Source organism: Choristoneura fumiferana, chromosome 24 (genome assembly GCF_025370935.1).
Source record: "Choristoneura fumiferana chromosome 24, NRCan_CFum_1, whole genome shotgun sequence".
Taxonomy (NCBI): domain Eukaryota; kingdom Metazoa; phylum Arthropoda; class Insecta; order Lepidoptera; family Tortricidae; genus Choristoneura; species Choristoneura fumiferana.
This window is the reverse complement of record NC_133495.1, coordinates 11,081,137-11,100,180: the sequence shown is the minus strand read 5'-3', so window position 1 is coordinate 11,100,180 and position 19,044 is coordinate 11,081,137. Positions and strand designations below refer to the sequence as shown.

Below are 19,044 nucleotides of genomic sequence, written 5' to 3'. Positions count from 1 at the left end.
TAAACGCCATTGAATATCTGTTGTTTATTATTTGAAATGCGCTCGATTTTATTGAAAATTTGCACTTTTAAGTTGAATATTTCACAAACAAATCACTGAATCCAAAAATCGTCGTAGCAAACGCGTGGTTTTAAAAGACCTATCCAACGATACCCCACACTATAGGGTTGGATGAGAAAAAAAAATGACCTCCACTGTATGTCTATGGGAGGTACCCTAAAAAAATTTTTATTGTATTATTTTGTCGGCATAGTTTACATATACTTAATCGTGCAAAATAACAGCTTTCTAGCATTGATAGTCCCTGAGCAAAGCCGCGGACAGACAGACAGACATGGCGAAACTATAAGGGTTCCGTTTTTGCCATTTTGACACCGGAACCCTAAAAAAGAGTAAAAATATTACCTAATATAAATCTGTTACCTATGACTAAAGCTGCTAATGAGGGTTTTCACAGAGGTGAAATATCGCTAGATGGCGTTAGTGTCGTGAAGTCCGTTTGACGTTTGCTTGCAATGAGGGCTATCGTTTTTTGTCTCACTAGATGGCGCACTGTAGCGTGAGGTTTTTAAGTATGGCTTTCAAAGTCTGTTATTACGGGCGTGAAAACAAAGTTTAGATTAAAATCATATTTAATACACCTTAAAACCGTACCATAAAAATATCGAGCATGCCACAGTGTTGCATAGTCCCCGTTTTGTTCGGAAAAAAGGGAGGACAATGGTTTCCGAAAGACAAGACTGTCTCAAAACACTGACATTCATTGCCCCGGAACGCATATTTGCTATAATTAATTTCAGATATTGCAAAATATTCACAAAATTATTCTAATTTTAAATAAACCCGCGTAGCTCACCCAAAAACTATGAGATTTGACATTTCGGAGACCTCACGCTACACTAGCGCCTCTAGTGGCGAATTCATACGCGATAGCCCTCATTGGCTCATTTAGTTAGTTAACCAATCAAGAGCAAACGTCAAATGACCCTCACGACACTAACGCCATCTAGCGATATTTCACCTCTGTGAAAACCCTCATTTAAAAAACTTTCGACAAAAACACCCCTCAGCCCTCTCATTCTGAGCCTGTGGCCAGCAGCAGCAGTGGCTGGGATGATGAACACAAACACAGAGGTAGTTAGCTTTTATAAAACGCACGTTATGACCGCCCGTCTGTCTCAACAAGACGCCGCAATCCGTTTAAATACTTTTACTTCACTGACCATAATCTGAACTATTTATACTTATCTATGTTTCTATACCTACTATCTATGTCACATAGACATTAGACATAAGAACTGTTAGAAGTAGAGATGGGCCGAGTACTCGTTTATTACTCGGTACTCGGTGTATTCAACAGTTTTTTGATATGCCGTACTCGGCCGAATAACTCGGTTCCATTGACGAGTATCATATACTCGGTCTAAATAATATTATTATTTAAGAGGAATCAATATGTGTTATAATAAAACAGGCTGGTTTAAAAATGTTATTAAGAGTAGGTATTTATGAATAAAAAAACACAAAATGAGAATTATCAATTGTAAATATTTGAGCAATTAAGGTGACGCATCGCTAAACAATTAATCGAAAACAGAGCGTTTGTACCCCGCAACCCGCTCACACCCCTCTATTTTTTACGTGGCTTGCGTGTCACAGTCGACCGTATGTTACACTGACAGCGCCTAGACAGCGCGCTAAAACAGACAGAGACGTCTTAGAGTTGCCCTTACAACTTTTTTTTAGTTTTTTTGCAAATAGCAGTAGGTAATGAAATCACGAGTATTTTTAACTGACTTCAAAAAAAGGAGGAGGTTATCAATTCGGTTGTATTTTCTTTTTTTATGTTTGTTACCTCAGAACTCCGTCATTCGTCTAGTAATGCTTTCAATTAGGTCCCATATGCACCAAATCAGGATCTGATGATCGGATTCTAAGGAAATCGAGGGAAGTCTTCAAATATTGCAGCTTCTAGTGGTCTGATTGACGTGGAATTTGGCATAGGTACTTATGTAGGGTGGATGACAGTGCAAGTACAATCCACAAAAAGCACAGTCGACAAGAGCTTGTATTAAAAATTAAATTTATAGATTTCGCCTGCCACCATATATTGTCCATTTGATAGTAAGTAGGTTGAGACCCATTAGACATAAGAAATCTCGGGCCGTAAATGTAGGCAAGTACTGCAGAGCAAAAAGTAAATAATACAAACATACGGTTTTACAGGTATTTTTTATATTTATCTTTTTTAATATTAATATTTTACTTATTTACACTTAACACAGTTATTTACTAATTTACATTTTACTTATTTATATAAAAAAAACATTATTTACACAAACATTATTAAAAGACAACACAGTCATTTATAGCCGTTTGTTAAATTTATTCATTTAGATCTACAAGATCTGCCAATGGCTTTATTTAACCAATAAGTTCTATAAACAGCCCGAAGAGGGCGTTGTTAAACTAGTATATAAGGAGATAACTCTTAGAAATAAAGGCCTTTTTTCCGCCATCACCGCCGGCAACGGTCGGCACCAAACAATTAATCTGTATTTTATTCTTCCCAGAATTAAGATTGGTTTTTGGAGTCTTTTTTTATTTTTTTTATTTCAACTCCAAATTTTGTTACTTTTACGATCAGAAAAATCAGGAAAGCGCTGGTCTCTTTTTCTGGTTTTTCCGTGCATCTATGTTTGTTTGTATTTTCCCAGAATTACCCAAATTTAACACCGTTATTATTCGGAAACTGACATAACATAATTTGAGTTGTCAACGTTAGCTACACACCGAAAACTCAGATTGCAAGCCTACTCATACTTGATTTTCAGAAACTAATTTCATTATAGCTAATCTGCAATCAAACGAACACTTATGCTGAGAAAGTTTTACAAGTTCCATTATAAAATGATTAAAATCAATTATTCGGTGCCCCAAATCTTGATTTTCGGTCTCAATCTGAAACAAACGTTTATTTTACTCTAGATATTGTAAGGGTCAACTTTTTATTTAAGGTTCAACTGTGTTATTTTTAGTACAATACAAATATTCGTAACACCACAGATCAGTACGGTCAGCATCAAAAGTAGCTGCGTATTTTTAAACTTTGTCGTTATACAACAACGTACTTACACCATACAAATTTGGCAATATCCTAATACGACAAAGTAAAAAAATGATCCGCTACTTTGGGTGCTGACTATACAGTGAAATCACAGTAAAAAAAGGCAAAGTAGAAAAAAGCTGTCTTATATCTTTAAAATTAACCTTTTTAGAACCTAAGTACAAAACAATACAATACTCCGACTCTTTATTGTACACCAAAGTATAAGTACATTCGTTTACTGGCTTTAAGTTAATACAAAACTTACTGATACTTCAGATGCGCATTCTAATACTATGTTGAGAGATGAGTTATTTTTCTCACATTATATTTCTATCTATAATAGAAAAAAAAAACATTTTTACAAGTTTCAAACCAAAAAATATGATCTTTATTCTGCTCACGTAAAAATTGGCAATAAAAGAAATACTTACTGTAGCTGTAGACCTACATAGTTTCTTCAAGAAGGTCCTTATTATTCTTATCTGCAGTCCTTAAATAAATTTTCTTATTTATAAACTTGAATTTGTTATTAATTATACTATAATTACTATGTAGGTAGGTAGGCGTTTTCAAAAAAAAGTGTACCTTTTCTTTCAAAATGTATTTAATTTTTTCATATAAACTTTATGAGTCAGTTTTGTGACGCCCATACCGAGTGTATGAAAAAAAAACGTTACAAAACTGTCATTTTTGATAGGGACTTTTTTTTAAACCATCGGAATCGATTGTACTTTTGATTCTGAGAAGGAAAAACTATATTTTTCCAAAATTGAAAAAAAAGAATGAATACGCTTTTTTGTGAAAACGCCCAGGTAGGTACTAAAATCTTACGAGATTAATACATTTTGTAACTGCATACATTGGCGAATTTTCTCGTTTTCTAAAGAAACGAAATTAAAATGAAGCGATATTAACTTGAGTTGATATTCAAAGTAAGTAGATCTTTAAAATTAATATGGATACATACCACTACATACCCTTGCATAAAATCGATTGACATTGTTTTATTTCCACCTAAATTCGAAGACGGCTCCATGACTTTATTCTCAGAACTTTGTTCTAATGATTGCTTCCTGAAAGATAATAATGTATTTTTATTATTTGTGTTACTGCTTATTGAAATGTGAATAGTTTTGTAAGTATAGTCAATGGCTTTTTGTACAAACACTGAATTGCAATAATTAAAGGAATAAAATCGATTTTCTACAGTACCTTTAGATTTCTAAAGTTTAGAAGTTAATGTTTTCGCGTACTTAGGTACTTGCAGTTCACTATTGGTTCACACACATACTTTAGAATATTTTTAACTATTAATTACCTTACCTACCTACCTACTTACCTATCTAAAAAGTAGGTAAGTACTTAGGTATTACCTATTATACTCGTATAAAACTAGAAGCAGATAGGGAATATTACTGCAATGTTCTGCCGTCAGAATGCAGCACTAGCACAAACCGTAATCGAATGCCTTTTAAATGTCCGTAAGATACCAAAATATCACATTATATCAATAAAATTTTTGGAAATATAGCTCTGTTACTTTCGATGTAAATATCATATTATTTTGTTAGTATGTCATATGTCATGGACCGTCATGGCGACAAACTAAGAACTGACGTTGTCATGGCGATTTGTTTACGTTTTGTGCGAGTGAACTGTAGAAATATAATGATTACTCACCTTTTCTTAATCATAACCATACATTTATGAATTAAACAACCTTTCTTTTTCCTTTTTGAAGATCCGACATTTTTTTCCCATTTATTGCTCGGTATTATTTTATATGCGATCGATGGCGCGTGGCAGTTCGACTAGCATAGGTCCGTCGCTGACAACGCCGGCGGCGGTCTGAGGCATGCGCTGAGAGGGGACTGGTTTCATAGGTTTTCATACAAAATACGAGCGCGCGCTAGCTTATATTAAAATGTCGTAAGCGACAAAACGGTTTTTGTCGTTTCAACTACAAATTACAATTTAATAAAATAAAATCCAACTTGAAGGTTGAAGTATGGGTTAAAACTAATTTAATATGAAAATTTGGAATCTTAATTTGATCTGGGTTGCCTGTAACAAGCAAATCCCTGTCTTACAAGAGGTATCTTTGATATTTTTTTCTGTGCTATAAAATTTTACGAATCGTGTTTCGGCAACTTGGAAAACAAAGTCATTGAAATGAAGAAGCAGGTTTTCAAATATCACTTTGATATGTTTTGTAATTGCTGAGATAAAACTAGATGTTTTTCACCAAAATGCCCAATTCGTCGTCTTAATGCGCGATCGAATGCGATTTTCTTAAAACAACAACTGAATAATTTTCGGGGGAGGCGGGGATTCCGCGGCGGCTGGTAGCGCCGCGCAAACCTGTCTGTCTAAACCTGTTTTCTCGCCCCAAAACTGAACCGAGTAACTCGGCCGAGTACTCGGTTTGAGAAACTTTGAACCGAGTATACTCGGTATTCGGTTACTCGGTGAAAGTTGTACTCGGCGCATCTCTAGTTAGAAGCATACCTTTGAATCATCATCATCATCCCGGCCTATATACGTCGCACTGCTGGGCACAGGCCTCCTCTCAGAACAAGAGGGCTTGGGCATAGTTCCCACGCGGGCCCAGTGCGGATTGGGAACTTCACACACACCATTGAATTGCTTCGCAGGTTGTGCAGGTTTCCTCACGACGTTTTCCTTCACCGCAAAGCTCGTGGTAAATTTCAAATGTAACTCCGCACATGAATTTCGAAAAAACTCAGAGGTGCGAGCCGGGGTTTGAACCCACGACCCTCTGCTTGAGAGGCGATAGGTCAAACCACTAGGCCACCACGGCTTATACGGCTTATACCTTTGAATACTTCCATATATTTTCTTGTAAACCATGTATGTGTGGTATACATGAAGGTATAGTTACATGGATTGAACAAGGATGCTTGGATGATTTGGGCATGTTGAGAGAATGAATGAAAACAGATTGACTAGGCAGATCTATAAGACAAGCGTGAATGGGAACGTTAGGAGAGGATGACCTAGACGAACGTAACACGATCAAATCGAGGACGTTCTGAAGAAAGGTCAGGGGTACTCTAAACCGACGTGCATGCATGAAAAGATTGATGAATGTAGAAGCGAGAGTTGTATGCCAGGATCGTAGCAAGTGGAAGGATGTAGTCTCTGCCTACCCGTTGGGAAGGAGGCGTCACTTTATGTATGTATGTTGTGCATGTTAAAACTGAACCTGGAAATCGCCATGTCTTACACACACACACAGGAGTAGGTACACGAGGGAACAGGACAAAATTTCTGAAATTTCCACAGGTGTGAAATTACGACCCAAGCCAGTCCTGACTAACCCCTCATCTCCCAACAATATCCAAATCAGGTCACTTACGTAACCAGGACTCATCCTAAAGGACGAGCTGCTGCAATGTAAAAAGCATATTAGTGTAATAAGACAGAGGCCATTGGAAAAAAAAATGAACATGGAAAAGTTTAAAAATTAGAAGCTTTACCTACAGCTAAGGATAGTTATGAGATCTAAGATTCGGAGGTATAGGAATCATTGGGATTGTTAGATCAATTTACCAGAATCGTTATTTCTTAGTAGCAAAATTTCCGTTCGCATTTTTCCAAATGCTTTTTTCCCAATATGCTTTTTTTCTGAATCTTATTTTCACAATCTCGTTTTTTTCCCGTTTTGTTAGGCCCGAAAACTACACAAAAGTAGTTCCGCTCACATCTGTGTCGATTCTGATTGGAAAAAAACGCTACTGTGAAAACAAGCTTCAGTAAAAAACCAGTGGGAAAAAAGCATTCGGGAAAAAATGGAACAGAAATTCTGCTGCTTACTAGGAAATAACGATTCTGGGAAATTGATCTAACAAACCCGATAATAAACGTTTTTCCGAGATAACTAAGCAAGATCGACTTGTCATCCCGAAAACCCTACATACAAAATTTCATCGAAATCATTGGAGCCGCTTCCGAGATTCTGATTATAATTGCTCGTTTAAAGGTATAGATCAATAATTAGGTACTAAGCCAACAAAGACTTGGAAACCCCTGACTTTGTCACGTCAAAGTTCAATATCTCAAAAACGATTTTGATGAAACATAATCTAAGAACCATCGCCAGAAAACCGGATTTCAAATTAAAAAAAACGCATTGAAATCGATCGACCTGTTTAAGAGCCATGGTGACACAGACAGGCACACAGACAGATAGGCAGACATACCTACATAGCGACAAACTTATAACACCCCTCTTTTTGCATCGGGGTTAACAATAAACACACTATGTTCACAGCAATACGGTTAATAATTAGCTACTCGATTTTATACCACCAGCTCCTTTCTTTCAGATCTATTGTCAAGAGGACATTAATATCAAAGGCGTATTATAAAGTTAATGATTATAATCGTGGACAGGGATATTTATAACTAGCTTTTTCCCGCGGCTTCGCTCGCGTTAAATTTGGGGTAACACAGATTTACTTTCTGCGATCTTTATTTTTGTGTTTTAATTGCTTTTCGGAGGATTATATTTGCAAATATTTGAATTTAAAAATCAACCTACAGAATCATAATTCGTACAAACTTTGAACCCCCGTTTCAGATCTTTAGGTCAGGGGTAATGTAAGGGGTATGTAATTTGAGAAAACCCACGTGTTTCTTTTGGCCGCGACTTCGTACACCTACGCGTCATAGGATTGTTCCCGCGGGATAGGAATAAGTGAATTCAATAGAAAACCACACGGTTCGCGATTGAATTGAAACAGGCTTCTATTATTTCGGGTATCGTATCACGCTCACGTATAGGTGAGGATATAGGTTAAGGTATACCGTAGGCGACAGGCTAGCAACCTGTCACTATTGTACCGATTATGTCAATTAAAACCTAAACTTGCTAAAAGTGGCTCCGATAACGTTTCGGGTGCTCTGCCTACCCCATTTGGGAATACAGGCGTGATGTTTTTGTGTGTGTGTGTGAATAAAAAAAATACTGATTATTAAAACAATAACAGTGTGGTTTCTACCGAACATGCGCTAGAAGAGAATTGCAATTTTGCTATACAATTTTCAAATGATGTCTCACCGCGCCTCGTCTCGCCTCGTCGTTGGAAAAGCGTCCTAATAAAATGTAATGACCAAAACGTATCGAGTTAAAAGTTTGTTTGGCGTAGCAGCTGTAGCTCAGCTGGAACAAAACAACGGAATAAATACTAAAATTTACCGAACATAAGTAATTGGAAATAGGAATAACGAGAAATTTTCAAGAAAGCCACTGGTAACATTTTTTATTTACTTACTGTTCAACCGCTGTCCTTGATGTAAATCAAACAACGGTGGCTCGGCTTTTTATACTTGCTAGGAAAAATCTCGCCAGCGCGATTCAGGTTGATTTAATTTCCCGTACAGCGACATCTATCGGCACATAAACTAATCAAAAATACATATTACGGCTATACACTTACTACTTTGTCTTAAAAACTGTCCAACATCAAAGTTGGCATCTCACGACACTTTTTCTGTGGCCGTACTTTTAATTTTCCTGCTCGCAACTCGCACCTCCATCGCTCTGACTTTTCAAGTTACGCGATAAATTTATCATCCGAAAATACTGCTTGTACTAATACTATCACTTCAAAAAGGGCACGTGAAATGAAACTAATTGCCACTTGATGTCCTATAAAAATAGAAAAATAGTGACGCTACTTAAAGAATCTACGTCGACCAAACGTAAGCGCGATTCAGAAAATGCGTTGGTGGTACAGCTCCATCTAGCGACAATTTGTGTAAACTTTACCGTACAGTACAGATGCAAACAAATACACCTATTGATACTATTTCAGAAAACCTTAGGTAGAAACTTAAATGCCCTTTTATTTTAATTTCTAAAAATTATGCCATTCGTGTCATGTTTTCAAATTTGAGTCAGATTGAGTCAAATCGCAAATATGTCATAGATATCAAATATTATAATATTTGGTTTAGTTGGATGGTTTAACGTCAACGTCTGTTTATAGTGTAGATTAATTGCAGTGTTTGTACCCTATTTAGTATAATTGAATAAACATTTACAAAATGGTTTTATTTTCTCTTAATACATACTCATTACTCAAAATAAAATGAAACTTGGTTCCATTAAATAAATGCATACCATCATCAACTTTCCAACGTTTATTCAAATATCCCTTTGAGAGCCAAAATTCGAAATTGGAACAGTTTTTAAAAGTTGATTGAAATTGAACGCTCCCGGGCGGCCAATCGGCTTTGAGTGTTCAATGTTGTGTGGTTTGTTTACATATTACACGTAAATACACAGCGTATTTATGTGAGCACGGTATACTTTTGGTTGACAAATTATGTATTAATGTTTTAATGTTTATTTGGGCACAAACGGTACATGGTTCTTAAAAATAAACAAATTACAATTTACATATACCAATAAAGCTTGGCAGCTTGTGGTGGCCCACTTACTGATTCATTTAAGTAAAAGTAAAATGATCGGGAAACAAAACTGAAAACAGGTTTGTTGGCTAAACACAAATACGGTTAGCAGTTAATTGAACAAAATTAAATTAACTATTTAAAGATGAAACTGCAAAATTGTAAAATGAATGCTATTAATCCAAAAGGGACAGAATGCCACTCTTGAACTTAACTAAGGATAAATGAAATACATCTACTTGACAGAAATTAGTATTATGGGCTTTACAGGCTCTGTTAATATAAGAGTTAGATTTATATTTTTTCCTTGTGAGGGGAACATGAAATAATTTATTGAAAGTTCGTGTGTTCAAACGGGATCAAATACATTTTAAACGTGGACGAAAAACAAATACATTTAGATCATATCATAACATAAAAACCTGGAAGATATCTATATGTTAAATATAAATTGGTCACTAACATTTTCAACGATTTTTTAATATGTTTTATATCTATTTGTTAAAAATAACATTACAATAATAATAATTTTCTAATTTTCGATTTCATTTCATTAAATAATTAATTAATTAATTAAACAACAAAAAAATAAGGGCATTGTTTGGGATATAAATGATATTAATCGTATTGTAAAAATATTTGTTCTCATATAAAAAAAATACGTTTATGTAGTACCAGTTGTCCATTTTTCCCGTTAAGCCTACCGCTAAGCAGCACCCCTTAGGGCTCGTACAGACGGACTGCATACCAACTGCAACGTAGTTACGTTGCAGCAGCAGTTGGGCAGTTGCCAACTGCCCATAAATTTGACATTGCAGTTCCATTGCAGTCGGCACAAACTGCACGCTGGCTGCGATTGAATTCAGGAGCGGCCTCACCGCTGCGGTAGTTAGGTAATTCTGGATTCTCCTTACTGTTATCTGTTTAAAAATATATATACCTCGTTGAGTTTCTTGCCGGATTCTTCTCAGCAGAGGTTTTTCCGAACCGGTGGTAGATTTTTTTTGACATTCATAAGTGCTTGTTATAGCCTAAATTGAATAAAGCTATTTTGACTTTGACTTTGACTCAGAATCACGAGTAATATTGATTTAAACGAAGAAAAAAAGTGTCCCTATTTTTTTTGTTAGTTTTGTGACTTTTTTTTTCATATAGTTTATATGGGTCGTTCCGAAATGGACACAACATTTTTATGGAAAATTGGGAACGTATTTTTTCTTCGTCAAAATTAATAGTGCTCGTAATTCTGAGTACGGAGAACCCATGATTACCCAATTCTGAAAAAAAATTAGGTCGCGTCATGTATAAATGCCCTTATATGGGGAATCAGCAGTTGCGGTTGCGTTGCAGTTAGAATGCAGTCCATCAGCACTGGCCCTTACACGTTCATATTCGGTCATGGCTCCACACACGCAGAAAGTGCCTGAAGGATTAAAAGTTCCTCGATTTCGCAAATGTCTGCAGCAAAGATCGCAGGATTTAGGGATTGAGATAAACAACAACTATTTGGTTAGTATAATGGTGGTTCGGCTTACAGAGGCTTAGGAAGGCATTACTTAGTTTGGATAAGCTATGCTTAAATAAACGAGGAATCAGTGTTTAGATCAAACAATAAACATCATTAACAGATGCAGATTTGCAGATGGTTAACAAAAAGGTAGAGATCTTGAAAACTGCCAAGAAACGCAAGCTGCAGTATTTTGGTCACATAATGCGTAATGATAAATACGACCTAGTCCAACTCATCATGTAAGGGAAAATCCAGGGAAAGCGACCGCCTGGAAGAAGGCGTACTTCGTGGCTTAAAAAACTCCGGACATGGTCATGGTTCAACCTTAGCATAAGAATACCCTGTTCCGAGCTGCTGTATCGAAGATAAGGATAGCACTAATGATAGCCGACCTCCTCCTACCGGAGGCACTTAAAGAAGAACAATAATCATCATCAACAAATTAATTCGCTCAGCGAGCTATGGATAGAGCAATGCTAGGGGTTTCTTTGAAGGATAAAATCCGAAATCACATTATCCGACAAAGAACGAGGCACCGATGTTGCTCAGAGAATTAGTTCGCTGAAGTAGCGTTGGGCTGGCCACGTCTGTCGCAGGACCGATTACGGGTAGACGAGTCCTCGAATGGAGACCACGGACGAGAAAACGTAGTGTAGGGCGTTCTGAGGCACGGTGGACGGACGACCTTAAGAGGGTCGCTGGTGGCGGATGGATGCGAGGGACTGAAGACAGAGTGTTGTGGCGCGCCATAGAAGAGGCCAATGTGCAGCAGTGGACTGCTGTAGGTTGATGATGAAGTCGTTTAGTATTTTTTTGGGTTGCGTCGCGGGTTGGGTCAAAGACACCACAGATCCTTGCTTTTGTATCATCATCATCCCAGGCGGGGCGGGGTTTCATTTTAGTCCGGCCATAAAAATTTCAAGTCTTAGACCACCGTGCAGCTGAGCACGTCGACTACGTTTAATAAAAACCTGTTGACATGTCCGGGTTCTGGACTCCAAAATCCGGGGGTTTCACGCGTCTTGTCCTGGCTTCCTTAGGGATAGCAATAGCCTTACCGTGAGTCAGCGTATAAGCAGCAGTGTGATAGATCTTTAACCCTTTTTGTGGTAAGATCGTGTGTTAAAGTAAATCCGGCGCCGGGCAACCACACCGTTGCCCTGCACGCTCCCGGCGACCATCCGGATATTTATACCCGGCCGGGCAAAGGGCACAATTGATGGCACCTCTAACACGAGCCCGGGGCTTTTACAAGCGTTTTATTTAATCCGGGTGCGAAATATAGGGGATGTTTTTCAATGTTTTGAATAAAAAAGTTATTCGGCTGTTTTTGGTATTATAATGAAGTAGCTGAGCGCTGGAGCAACTCGATTCCCTTCAAATCGCCGATACAGGATGCCTCTGACTATTATGGGGCTTCAAATGCAAGGTTTGATTCTACTCGCATATCTGAGGTACCATCAGCCAAATAAGTGGTCTATCCATTTTTTAACAAGTTCCTAAATTAATATGTCGCTAAACTTGAAACAGACACGTCTATTGGCATTATTGTTTTGTGACATGCAAACGATTATCAAACTACTTTTGTTTTATAAAATTTTCAAATAACTTGAATTTAGATTTATTAATTCTCAAAGTTTAACCTTTAAATCATTGTAAGCATGACATAGGGTGTTTTCGCTGTCTCATGGTACGAGGGAAAAATTTCCTCGGTACGGAGAACTTTAAATAACTTGATATTTGGCATCTCTTTAAGATAAATCAAAGCTGTCAATTTAGTATGTACAAATTAACAGTGGATATGTCTTCAAACATTTGCAGAACAGATGTATCTCAGTTATGTCACTGTAATTTTAAAGTTTAATAGTAATAGTAGGTATTCTCAACCTTGACGCTGGCAAAATTGTTCCATTGGACAGACGCCATTTATAAAAAAAAAAATAGTAGGTATAAAATCAATTTAAATCAATCTTATAAAGGCTGAACTGACTATAACTAATGAAACTTGACTGACACCATCTCAATTAATCTCAGCTTTTGATAAAAAATCCACTCCTTTCTTTTTTTTCCTTTTGTTATCCTTTGTACTTAACACTTTACTTTTTTTCATGTAACCTTTTTGTTTTTCCTTTTTGTACAATAAAGAGTATAAACAAACAAACAAAAATCGTATTAAAATCGGTCCATTAGTTCGTAAGTTATGATACCACAGACAGACACACAGACTATTTTTGCGTCAAGGGTAAAAACCGCCCCGGTAGTAAATTAGTAAATAGGTATTAAAATTCTAATACATTTTGTAAGTACACGAAGTTGTAAAATATAGTAAACTCTATAATTCAAAACGACACAATTTAATCGTGATTTGTTGACATAGTATATTTAATTTTAATCCCCTTGGCAAAATATTACGGCAGCAAAATACAATCTGCTACTTTGGATAGAGGTTTGGAGGTGGTATCTACCACCTGCCACGTCGAATACATACATAAATTATATCAAAAAGACGTTGACTGTAGATAAATCGTATTCTATTCGCTACAACCTGGCTGAGGTTGTAACACGTAAATAATACCGGGAAAATAGGTGTAATCCAGCCGATATTCACGATATGCAGGGTGTTAGAAACATTAGAAGTTAGTTAAGGCTGTGTTTCCACCAGAGATGTGTGAGGATGTGCGAGGAAAATGGCAAAAACGGAACCCTTATAGTTTCGCCAAGTCTATCTGTCCGTCCGCGGCTTTGCTCAGGGACTATCAATGCCAGAAAGCTGTAATTTTGCACGGATATATATGTATACTATGCCGACAAAATCTCCCATAGACGTAAAGTGGGGGTGTTTTTTTTTCTCATCCAACACTATAGTGTGGGGTATCGTTGAATAGGTCATTTAAAACCATTAGGGCATTGCTAAGACAATTTTTCGATTCAGTGATTTATTTGCAAAATATTCAACTTTAAAGTGCAAATTTTCATTAAAATCGAGCGTACCCCCCCCCCCCGGTCTAAACCGGTGGGTGGAAAAATTTAAAAAAAATCAGGATGGTAGTAAATTTATCAAACTTACAAGGAAAACTATAACGGTTAAGTTGCTTGCAGGCTTTCTAATCTAGGTTTAAGTGCTCTTAAGTCCTGTCAGATCCATACAAGAACTGTCAGTTTAAGCCTTAAATCGAGATTTAAAAAAGCCTACAAGGCGTCCTAAGAGTAAATAGCAGCCTAAGGTATAAAATATACCTAAACTTGGAAGATTCCGTATAAAATACGAAATCCTTAGAAGAATATTACTTAATTTTTTCGTAATGGCTACGGAACCCTATTTTGGGCGTGTCCGACATGCTCGTGGCCGGTTTTCAAAAACCAATATAAACGCTTCATTATCCCATGCTCGCACAGCACCGCTCTGTTGGAAACAGCTGAGCGTAGCGAGGCGAAGTAAATGAAGCGTTTCTATTGGTCCATGAAAAACACAATCCCCGCAACACATCCACATCTCTGGTTGAAGCTCTGCCTTAACGGTCGTTTGTAAGGAGCCTTTGTAAGAAAAAATACACGAGTCACAATTTTTTTAATACAAGTTTTTTTTGCTGACTGTACTTTTTGTTGACTGTACTTGCATGGTCACCCAAACCACATTTGCATACCAAACTTCAAGTCGATGCCAAACCGTTGAGGAGACCCGTCCTGCGCAGACGATCCTGGCCAGACTACCAGGATGTCACTACCAGATTACTATACTGTCACGGAATTTACATAAGTATGCCTAATTTCAAGACAATCCGACTACTTAAAGTTTAAAACAAGCTTTTAAAAATGACGCTTGTCTGTCTGGCCCTGACCTGAAGACGCATTGCAATTCGAATGATCGATTCTCACAGAGCTGCGACTTTTCGCGACGCCTTATACTCCATTGCTTAGTTATTAGGTACCTACTACCGCTCGGTCTCATCTTTCACATGCTATTTACAAATTAAAGCCCTTTTTAAGGTTCCGTATAAGGATTAATTAGTTGTCCGTCTACAAAGACCTTTTTGTCAGCCAGACCTCGTGGTCAAACCTCTATGCAGCATTTTTGAACATAAAACTGTTCCCTATGTGTAAAAACAAATATTCCCATCAAAAATAAGTCTACACGTATCTGTTATAAGTCTTTGTCGGGTACCGCGTCGTAGCCGGGCAAGTGGCAGGTAATTTATACCCGGGTGGGCGCAATTGATGGCGGGCATATTGCGGCTATACTTTTTGCGAACCCGGGTGAAGTTAAATCAAAAGATCACCTAACGCTGTTAAATGGTCGGAATATGGAAGTTTTACGTGACGTGACGTTTTGAATCAAATCCGGATGTGTGAATCTAATATCTGGTAGTTAGATTTGCAGAAAGAACGCCGCGTGGATTGGTGTAAATTTATGATAAATAAATTCGATGCTGGCAGGAAGAAAACTGTGTATGATATACTGACAGGTGACGAAACATGGTTGTATAACTACGATCCTGAAACAAAGCGGCAGTCAACGGTATGGTGCTTTGAAGATGAACCGACTCCAATAAAATGTCACCGAGCATGAAGCACAAAGAAACAAATGGTTGCCTCATTTTTCTGCAAGACAGGCCATATTGCGACTGTGGTGCCAGAGGATCAAAGAACTGTCAACTCAGAATGGTATGTGACAGTTTGTGCTTCACAGGTGCTGTCAGGTTGGTGTGACAAGCGGCCAAAGTCACCCAGCACCTGCTCTGGCACCACGACAACGCCGCCCGCACACTTCTGCCAGAACACTCGACTATTTTAGTTCGAAAAATGTCACTATACTCCCTCACCCGCCATATTCATATCATGGTGAACGGTTGTTTTGCTTTAAAAAGAACTCTGGTTGAGTTCGAAGCGCGTCAGAGTAGTGTAGTGGTGGTGGTGATAGTTGAGTTTGTGTGATTTGTGTGTGTTCTGACGTGTGGAGGTGGAGGGGCGCCATGAACGCTGATTTGTTGCATTTACTTAGCTATCGTAAGGTCGTGGGTGGGCAAAGTTATTATTTATAGTTCATGGATTAATTATATATTTTTTAACGCTAGCCTATTCTGGTTACCTGTAATTTTGGTTGCTCAAAATAATTGAAGCTCGGCTTCGCAGCCATTTTGAATAGTTGTACAGCCGACCAATTGTGGATGCGAGCAATTAAAACAAGGACCGGCTGAGTGGGCTGCTGGTGGAATTTTTAATATTATCAGTATCAAACTGAAAAAAAAATTATTCTCGATTTTTGTTTTCATTTTTACGGTTTCACGGATAACAATTATTTTATTGAATTAAACTGTAATTAGAAAACATTTAAAAAATAATAATAAGGGTTGAGGCCGGGAATCGAACCCGGGTCTTCGACGGTCCTTGACTTTAGCTTCATCATCTTCACATAACGTCGTATAAAAAAAAAGTCTCACAAGCGACAAATTTTAAATGCCGTACTCACCATCAGTTACATATTTTTTCACGTACCTAAGGCTAATAGGTATACAAGGTGTTAATTAAATAACTGAAAACCTTAGATACCCCAAAAATATTTTTTCATTTTAAGTTAGGTAGTTGATTGCATTTATTTTCGTATATTCGTATGTTTTGATAAGTCAGTCATTCTGCTTCATTTCTAACTCTACACTCATAATTTGTATTTGTCAGTTGACGTTTTTAGAAGAAAATACAGGCCAGTATTATATTATCTAAATAGTATGCAACCTCGCTAAAATATTTTTCATCACACTTGCTCGTAAACAGTGTCAAAACATGCAGGCTACCTTGATTGCAACCCCCCAAATAAAACCCTCGACCTTAATGTGCTTGTCATGAAACCCGTGGTCGTAAATGAGTCATTGCCGTACTAATTTTCATGTCATGAAGCCAAGTCAGTAAATGAGTTTGTAACTGCATGGCGTGCTGCTGCTCCGTGCGCGCGCTGCACACGCACGCCATGCACATGTTGCAGAGCGCTGCCAAGAGCGCAATCAGCGGTATCGGCAATATTTGAAAAAAATATTAGTTTTTCTTTTACAAATATACAATTTTACTCTCAAATTGATGAAAAACATTGTATGTCGCACGGGCGGTACTAGAATTCGAACATCGACTCATTAAAGACTGAGGGCTTCTAATAGACTCTCGTTCGTAATTCCTTATTTACCGCCCTTAAGACACATTGTACTATAATTGGCCCAGTCTAAAAGTTACGACTGCAAACTTTTAGACTGGGCACAATAAAAGGGTTAAGAGCACAAAACACAACCTAATTTATAACAAAGTGCAATCTATTCTACTTCGATTCTGAGCAAACTACTTTCTGGTTTTCAGTTATTTAATTAACACCTTGTATAATGATGATTTAGTTTTTGGGAAATGGAGCTGAAAAATGGGAGGTGCTGTGTATTAGAGAACATTTAAAAAAAAACTGCATGCGAGCAAAACGGGTCGCTATACACTAAACGAGCGCTTGAGTTTTTCGATATTTTCATGGAATAGAAAACATCATCACTACTTTAAAGAACTCTTATCTCAAAATATTTTTTCTAAGTAACCTTTATGTTCATTACTTCAAGGTTCAATTTTGTTGATGTATGATTTCAGATACGAGATTTTTTCATGCTACCGCTATGCTATTGTTCTGGAGAAACCCAAAAATTAAAGATTAATTTTTACCTGATGAATTTCCAATCTCCGTCATTTTGGTTTGCTGGGCAATATGGCGCCGCTTCCGGCCGCGGCGGAAGCGGCGCGTCCACACCGGAAGTCAATTTGCAGCAAAAAGCACGAAGCCGAACGTGCCTGGCTTAGAAGATTTAAAAATATTTTTGAGGGTAGAATTAACTGCTGCGCTCAGAGATGTTCATTTACTGTAATGGATATTTCTTTGAAGAATATAAACTTTTTTTTTACCTAATGTACCTAACATGATCTAACCTAATCTAATATTTGTTGTTCATTTATAACAAATAATCAATAGCAAAACAATATATGCATAATGTGTATTAGCTAATACAAATTAGTCCAACTGAAATTGTTCTAATAGCTTAATATGCCAAATAAATTATGCGAAACAATAAAAGTAAAAAAATGCGATGAAGGGGATCCCGCTCAAATAACCCGTTATTTATCTTCTGTGTATTAATAATAATAATAATAATATTTTTATTTCAGATTAAAAACCATAGTTTGTTAGTAGATACAGTCACTCTTATAGACTAAGGTTAAGTACAGTACAAGTTGTAAAACGACGTAAGTCTGTCAACGACCGGTGCATGTAGGCTCAGCCAATGTTTTGTTATTGGCTTCCCAACGTGAGCGACCGTGCTCAGGATGCGGATTAACTCGAATAAAATTTAAATACTGTTTATTCGGAAAGCTGAAGATATCGGGTGGGCCGAGCGGGGTAAAAGCGGAATTGTGTAGCGCTTGATGGATCGATGCTTACCGGGATCGCTTGGAGCGGGAGTACGAAGAGTTAAGTTGGGATATCGCTTGTTTTAGGAAGCTAGGTTATTGACGGAAATCCTATACTCAAACTGGCAATTCTTGTATAAGTAATAAATAAATAATACACAGGACACTTGACACCAACCGACCCAGTCCCAAAGTAAGCAAAGCTGTGTTATCGAGACTAGACAACGGATAAACATACTTAAATAGATAGATACCTACTTGTACGTACTTTTTTTTATTAATAAAAATTTGAATTTTATTATTGATAAGTAAATAAAAATATGTAAAGGCTGACCAGGAATATAAAAACCAGCTGGGCTACTACGAAACTCGAAAATCGAAGTTCGTATCGTACCGTCCCGCCGACGCTTATATTATTTAATACAAGAGTGAGAGGGACGGTACGATATGAACTTCGATTTTCGAGTTTCGTAGTAGCCCTACTGACGCGAGAGCAGCACTTCTCCGTTTTATATTGCTACATTCTTTACACTTACTATACGATACCTACCAGTCATATTGA

At 37.3% G+C, this 19,044-nt stretch overlaps 1 protein-coding gene and 1 long non-coding RNA gene across 10 annotated transcripts in view; both read right to left on the bottom strand.

The window, feature by feature from the left end:
- LOC141441617 (inactive dipeptidyl peptidase 10) overlaps positions 1–19,044 on the bottom strand; it is a 734,138-nt gene that overhangs the window by 105,871 nt on the left and 609,223 nt on the right. The window lies entirely within an intron of this gene.
- On the bottom strand, positions 1,561–4,777 carry LOC141441438 (uncharacterized). The gene is made up of 3 exons (XR_012452797.1): positions 4,077–4,777; positions 3,541–3,599; positions 1,561–3,443 (listed from the first exon to the last, which is right to left on the bottom strand). It is a non-coding gene; the product is annotated as an uncharacterized lncRNA (long non-coding RNA).